The sequence below is a fragment of the Delphinus delphis genome, chromosome 3, assembly GCF_949987515.2.
Source record: "Delphinus delphis chromosome 3, mDelDel1.2, whole genome shotgun sequence".
Classification (NCBI taxonomy): domain Eukaryota; kingdom Metazoa; phylum Chordata; class Mammalia; order Artiodactyla; family Delphinidae; genus Delphinus; species Delphinus delphis.
In genome coordinates this window covers 116,588,400-116,596,426 of record NC_082685.1, presented here as the reverse complement: position 1 = coordinate 116,596,426, position 8,027 = coordinate 116,588,400, and positions in this window count along the sequence as shown.

Below are 8,027 nucleotides of genomic sequence, written 5' to 3'. Positions count from 1 at the left end.
TCTTGGATCATTTCCTAGATCATCTCTTGCCTAATTCATCAGGTCCGGAGCCCTGGATTCACACACAGCTAACGAGGGGGTGGCCCTGGCCCATGAACTTGTTGCATCTATGAAAATAATTGGCTTTCAGACAAAGCTAATATGTCCCATTGAAATAGAGGGGGAAAAGTGGCAGCTCCTTTCTCTGGAATTTCATTTTGGCCACAGTTGGTTGTATAGGAGATCCTATTTGCAAAAAGGCTGCTCAGACTGGAGAGAACTGCTCCAGGCTGCAGTGACTAGGGCAACCCACAGCAGAGCCCATCCAAATGCAAACAGGTTCTGTTTTATTCTTATCCGGTTAAAAGTGGCAATGGTTCCTATGTCATATTAGAGAGCTTGATTGGAGAATTGGTAAAATAGACACATATCAGAACATGGGCCTTAACTTATTGAGTTTTTTTGTGTATTTTATCGTTAAAAAGCTATTTGAAAGTGCATGGCTAATGCGCTGTATCATACCAGAATGTTACTTACTTGGAAAGGAGTGTTATCACTAATTTTGAAACTGAAGTTATTTTGGTTTGTACACATTATTATGGTCTTTGTTTAATACTTTTGTTTTTAGTTGTGACATAGTCTACTAATTCACTCATTTTAATATATTAGGAGTGACACTTCTAATGTTAAGTTCAAAAGCATATTTATTTTCAGTGTTTACATTTTTATTTTGTCACCATTGACCTAGTAAAGCAAAGAAACATTGTTGAACAGAGCTGATGTGATTTTTAACATAAACGGCAGAATTAGTCTCCCAAATCCAGAGATTTTACATATGTACGTTTTAATTTCCTCCCTATTTTAATACGGTAAATATTTTTACCCAGTTTCTGACATGTGCATATACATACCCCACCTCTAAAATAGTAGTCTGCCTGCTCTAGAATAAAATCAGTAACTCAGGAGGTTTCAGAAAGCATTGAGATCCATCCATGGACATTTTCCCAGACCTGTAAACAGCAGCCCCTTTCTGCATAAAGATCTGAAGGAGCACTGCCAATCCCTACAGAGGTCAAGGAGAACTAGATCTGCTTCCTCCCGACCTTCTTGAGACATAAGCCAGCTGTAGCTGCTGCTAGTTATTAATACCGATGTCTTTTGAGTCCAGGGTGCCAAGGAGAGCCCTGGGGGGTGGGTAAAAGAATTACACCCCAAAACACATCCATATCAGGGATGGGGAGCGTTGAAGGGACGAGCAGGGAAAGGATGTCTTCCTCTGGAGGTCATTTATCAGTCAACTTAAAACTCTGAACGGCCTCTGCAAAAATATTAACAGATTCCTAGAAAACCTGAATGTGTGCCACCGCACACTCCCCTCTGTCTCTAAAAATAGCTCCGCAGGCATCCAGGACAGATGCGGGATTCCTATGTAGGAGGCAAGAGAGTCTTGGGGGCAGCATAGGGGGTGGGGGAACCACAGCCCCTCCCCTGGCCAGTAACCTGTGGCTGCTCCCAGAAAACCAGCAGGTTAGAAGACCATTCGTCACCAGGATGTGCTGAAATAATGTGCAAAAATAAAGAACTGAAATTGTCAAGGTAGACAGCTATAGGAGAGTGCAGAGCCTGAGGATCTGGGCATGAATGCTGGCTTTGTGTTAGCAGCTGTGGGAACATGAGCGAATTAATTTGGAGGTTTGATTTTCTCATCCATGAAATAGGGGTTGGGCTGTCCCCATGGGGTTGTTGGAGACTTAAAATAGATGTGTATGTGAAAGTTTATTAACACTGGACAATATGGTAGTGCTCTTGAGTGGTAAGAAAGAATAGACACGAGAGGAGGGTTGGGGTGATGACCAGTGGATTGAAGCTGACTGACCTCTTCTCTGTTTTCCAAGCGGAAGCTCTTGGTCAACAGTGGCTGGCATCTGGGCCTCCTCAAAACCAAGGCTTTACCCATTTAGCCCGAGCTGGTCTTATCTCAGCAGTGAATGTGAACCACACTAAAAAAGGCCAATGGGTAAAGCCAGGATGAGTTTATTTATTCAGTGTGGAGATCAACCTTCTAGTATAAGAATACTCTCCCGTCCCTTCTCTATGGCTCTTTCCTCTTAACGGACATATCTTTGAGCCTGCATTTGTAACAGATGACTTTGGTTACAAAAGGGATTGGGGATTGGGTGGGGACAAAGGGGACTGGGTGGTCTCATGAGCTATTTTAGCCAGTCTGTGGGAAGCTGAGGAATTGTTCCTATTTTAATATCAGAGGTCACCTTCCAAGAGACAAGAGGACCTGTTTGTCAAACCCAAAGTCTCAGACACTGGGACAGTGCTGGGTCAACACTGGCAAACCAGCTCTTGCAATGCCTGTGGGACTGTGAGGGCAGAGACTGGGTCTGTTTGATTCACTGCTGGGTTTCCAGTCCCCAGCATGATGCCTGATGCAAAGTAGATGCTCAGTAAACTGCTGTGGGATGAGACAAGGAATGAATGGTTCTTGTTTTTAAAGTCTCCATATGGAACTTTAAATGTTTAATTTTATCTTACATTATCTAGACTGCAGGTGACTTTTGAGGGACATCCCTAATCAGATCATGAGCACACTCATACATTCTCGGGTAGTTATTGTGGGAAGAACCTGATTTACACACCTTGTGTGTGCTCTTGCTTGGCTCCGTTCCCAAGGTTACCACTCTCTGAATTGACCCTCAGGTTTAGGGTAAGCCCTAAATCCTGACTATACTAATGCTAGGATATAAGATTCTGCAACTCAGTCAGAAAACAGATGCCTGAAAAGTCCAATAGGCAGAAGATAGAAAGACCCCTGGACTGAAACTGAAACGTAAACCAAGAGTGGGTGGTCACCCTGCACTCTTCCACCCCAAAGAAATGTTTGGGAAGTTGGTAGCATCTACCCCTTGTACTAATGTGGGGTGGAGAGGGAGAGGCCTCTGAATAATCATGGATCTTCATTGCTAGAGTCAGACAATGTTCTAAGGTTCCTGGCTTTCTTCCATATACACTCAATCGCCAAACCCAATAGGCTGTAAGTCAGGAAGCAAATGGTTTGAGGAGGAAAATATTCGGTTGATCCGTGTTAAAGGAAAAAGGGACTCAGGATGTCTTCTGTAACAGGTATTATCCATAAGAGTTAGTTATGAGGAAATGGGGAATGAATGGATTTTAAAAACAAAAACAAAATCTCTTTGAACCATAAATACCAATTAGAAATGCAAGGCTTAACCAAGATGAAACTACTTTTAGTTTGGGGAAAAAATTCTTCTAATAATGCCCTTTAATTGGGAATTCACCTACTGCACCAAAATATAAATATCCCCCAGATAAAATTACTGGTATTTTGTGGTTCTCATTGGAATCGGAGGTCAGTCCAGTAAATGCTATTAGAAGAGTCACTGTGAGTCAGCATCCCAGGGGCAGATCTATTTATCCCCACTCTACAACACTGATTTCTCTTCATTCTGAAATTCATGAAAGAATATATTCTCTCACATTCTTTATTCCTTGAACGTTTCCAGTGTTTCATTGGAAAACATTACATTTTACTACTGGAGACAATGACTTCCCTTTTGCTTTGAGAGAATAGCACTTTACTTACGTGGTCGGCCCTGGAGCTCTGCCCTCAACAAAGACGGAGGCAGTGAGGAGGTGCAAGTGGAGGAGAAGCTTAAGAATAAGAAGCAGTGCTGAGAGCAGCGAAGGGTGGAGAGTTGTGGGAGGATACCAGAAGGGCAGGATGGGAAATGTATGGACTAATTGCCAACCTCTCTCTGTTCGTACAAAGGGATCCTGTTATAAGGCTCCTCCAAAGTGGGATTTTATTGGATCACCTGGTTCTTTCTGAATTTGTGACTACAGAAAGAGACTTTGAGCCGTAGAATTAAACATTCTAATGATTCAGCATAATTGTTTTAATATATATGTAGTTGTACTGTTGAGTTCTTCATCTGCAGGTGTTTTGGCAAGTAATGATTCAGTCTTGCATCCCTGATATTGGCAGGAATAGAAGGATCTCCACATGCATCTGGCAGGTAGAGCAATATGTTCTAAAGAGATAAATGGTCTGCCTTGTCACTCCCTGGGTTAGAGGCAGAGTCAAGAAGAGGGAACCAGAAGCCTGGTAGCCTGATCTCAGAGCCCTTCTGGATGCCCCTGTGGCCCCTGTTTAATGTATAAACCTGAATTCCTTGCGCTTTGTTATAAAATGTAATCTGTCAGCTATGGCATGAGCTGACTTTTCTAGGTTGGTCAGAAAATATTACTCGGTGATGAGACCTGTTCACATGTGAAATAGTCAACTGAACTCATATATTATTTTTTTTAAGTTCCTAAATACCGCCAAGACATAACATAAAGTCAAGTTTAGTTTTCCACTGTTTAAATTGTCCATAATGAGCATGCATGTGTACCATTTACATATAGATATATGTTGTAAAGAGCCTTATTAAGACAGCGACAAGAAATTCAGCTACTAACTCGCATAGGTTAAATGGATATGGGTTTCATTTAGGAAAGTGCTTAATGCCTAGGTCTAGTGTCTGAAAAGCAGGGATGAATATAATTACTTGAGCCCTGGAACAGTTGCTAGCATGTTGGGGTTATCACTGCCCTCATGACCCATTTAAAGGAAGGAAATGAACTGGAGATATGACTTAGCAGTTCTCTCTCCCATCTCTCAGAGCTAATACATCTCTTGGGGATGGAGCTTCAACTGGAATGTTAGAATTTTTCTCCTAATTTCTTTGGAGTAATGTCCTTAGAATATATCTCAATTTTGTTGTTGTTTTATGTTCACAGATCAAGTAAACTTGATACACCCACTCCTAGCCAGGCAAACAGACACATGCATATTCCAAAGCTTCATTTTGTCTGTCTCTGAGGATGCCTGCATATACGGTCTGGTGGGCCTTAGAATTGGTAGATAATACCAGAAAATATGATGTCTGGCAAGCAAAAGTAGTAAGAATCAACACGTAATAGATGAGGTTAGCCATCTGTGGAAGGAACCTATTTAAAAATGTCACTCAAGGCAATATTTTTGTGGGGAGGGGAGTAAAAAACTGTTTTGTATCATGATTGTGGTAGTGGTTATACAACTCAAATAGAACACAAGAAATGAATTTTACTGTATATAAACTCAAATAAGTTAAAAAATATAAAAGCAACATACAACAAATGTTACTCTGTACATTATGAAAGGAGTAATTGAGGATATTTGGGAAATATCCAACAACAGTTAAGGTGACCAGATTCTACTCTCTAATCAATTCATATCTTTGGAATGCATCCAATAATATGCATATGGTATATAAAGAGGGGTACTGGGTTTTAAAAATTTGATGATCTAAATTCCTGCTCTATCCAAAGGGGAGACTTTATATATGGCAGATACTAGCTTTTTTTTTTTTTTTTTTTGCATGTATTCTATTCAATAAGAACATTGTGCATTAAGTTATACTTCAAGGTCTTCTAATCTTTGGCCCTTCTTGGATGTTCAGCAAATAGTCTTTAATTCCTCCAACACTCTTTGAACGTAAAGTAGTCTGCTATTAGTGGATAAGATCATTCTGGTGACTAGAAAATATACTCCTACCCCTTGTCAATTAATAGGGTGATATTGACAGTTAGGTCCATAGATCACTCTTATGAATGAATCATTTACCCTGAGACTGATGAACTGAGTGCTCTTACAAAATGGAACTCATGACTCTCCAAACCCACTGACCAAATCCTGAGTCATGTCAGCCCCACCAGGAGCCGCTACTCCATGAAGTCTACCTGAGCAGCCAGCTGCCTTCTTTCTCTGATACCTTTCACTGAATATATTAGCCAGACTGTCCCAAGTTTCTACAGGGCAGGAGGTGGAAAGAACCTCACCGACTGGTGGCTTTATGGAGACTTAGAGGTGAAACTTTCCATTCCACCAGAACTGGAAGAAAATTCCTCACTTCTCTGAAGTCTATCACATTTGTTTGATGTTCCACTCATGAGTGGGTCCTGTGCTGCTAGTCACCTTTCTGTGTGGGTGGGCAGCTTATATTTCTAACAGAATCTGGTAGAAAGTCAGAAACTTTCCTGTTGCCTTATATATTGTTGGGATCTAATCATTACTTGGGAATTTATTTGACAAATGCCATGTTCTAGCTTGCTCTTGCTCCATGATCTCAAGCAGAATTTTGTGTTACATGAAAGAAGGAATAACTGCTTTACCTGGCCTGTCCCAATTCATCCTGAGCCAACTTCACATCAATAAACTGCCAAGAACATCTCCAGTGAGGAGAGGGGTTTAGTGAAGGTATAGCAATGACTAGGGTTGTGCTTTTCAGAAAACATGGCCCCCTCTGCTTTATCCTGGCTCAGAATCTTTGGCCAGTATGTGCTGTATTCCTTTGACCTGGAAGATGGAATGTCTTATTACACTGAAGTAATATGAATGATTGTGGGAGGGCTCTGGAAATGCCCGAGGGCACAGTGATCACATGCCACTGAGTCTCCCAGGGAACGTGTCACCGTAGAGTACAACATGCCCACGTTCTAGCAAACAATATCCCGGGAGGGCAGGCCACCACCATTTCTCTCACTTACTCGACAACTCCAAGTGCCCCGTGCTCTCCTGGCAAATGCTCATGAGCTTTGTGGAAACACCCATCCTAATGGGCAAGTGGATCTGTGACCTCACCCTTTCTTTTTATTTTTACATGCGTAGGATTCCTGTTCTTTTTCTGCCTTCTGATGAACAATTACTCTTCTTTTTTTCCCTTATACTTTTTAGTTCAAAATCTTCTCACTGATCTGCTTTCTGTTGACTTTTCTATTGATTCTGCTCACTAAAATCATTCTTGGAAAATATATATACTTACAAAATATATAGACTTATCTCCTCATGTACTTGTACCCATAACCTATCTTTGGCAAGAAACACAGGAATCTTGTAATATTAGTTGCCTCTGGGGAGAAAGACTGTATGGCTCGGGGTGGAAGGCTTGGGAGTCTATCTAGCAGCCAGGTTACCCACTTTAGGAGGGACCAGTCCCATCAGAGTCTGTAGGAAGGTGCCGCTCAGTTGTACAGCTCCCTGGGCAGAGAGGAGACCTTTACATGTATACCCTTTCAACTTATATTTTTGTACACTGTGACTGCCTTAGCTATTCACATACTTGCATTTAAAATATAAAAATGCATATTGTCTTTCAAACAGCAAACATTCAGACAAAATTAGTCTTGAAAGCCCCTTCCTTTTGAATGCTGAACAATTCTCTCGAAGTGTTTCTTTGGACTCTCCATTTTTCTGCCCCTGGCAGAGTTTACCCTGGTTTATACTTTGGGCATGCAGCTTTATGACCCAGGCTTATATCAACAAGGAAATAAGTATAAGCAGCCACAAAGACCGCATGAAGAAAGTCAGGTGTGTATAAGTCACAGATAAACTACATTCAACATTGGACGTTAAGATAAAGATGAGTCTGACTTGAAGATTCACAATAATTACAGAATCACACTGCAAATATGACTAATCCGGTTTCTCCATTCTACCCACCCCTGAGTTTTTCCTTGGCTCCTTCCCCAATGCTGAGAGGGAACACTAAGATGCTAAGGATGAGATTGTTGGATTGGGGGCAATGTCAGGTCCTCCCCCCGGGCCTCAAGGTAGTTAAGGATAGAAGTAGGATCGTATTTATGCCACTACAGAATCGTGAAATGTCAAAGCGCAAAGCATGCTCCAGCCCTCAGATGGGATTAGCCCCTCCTTCCTCTCAGCCCCCGAGTCTGTACCCACGCCCCTGATGTAGCCTCCACCCGGAGTATTGCAGCCATCTGCCTCCGCAACACACTGTGGTCCCCTTGCGGTCGGGACTAATTCCCAGACTTTTCTGTGTCTTTGCTGACTTGTACAATGACTGGTACTTACTAACATTTTTAAGTGATACATTTTCAAATCACAATAATTTTCTAGTCTTAAAATGATTTCATTCTGTTTTTATATGTAATAATATATAATGTAAGATACTCTAGGATTTGTTATTGCTTCAGCA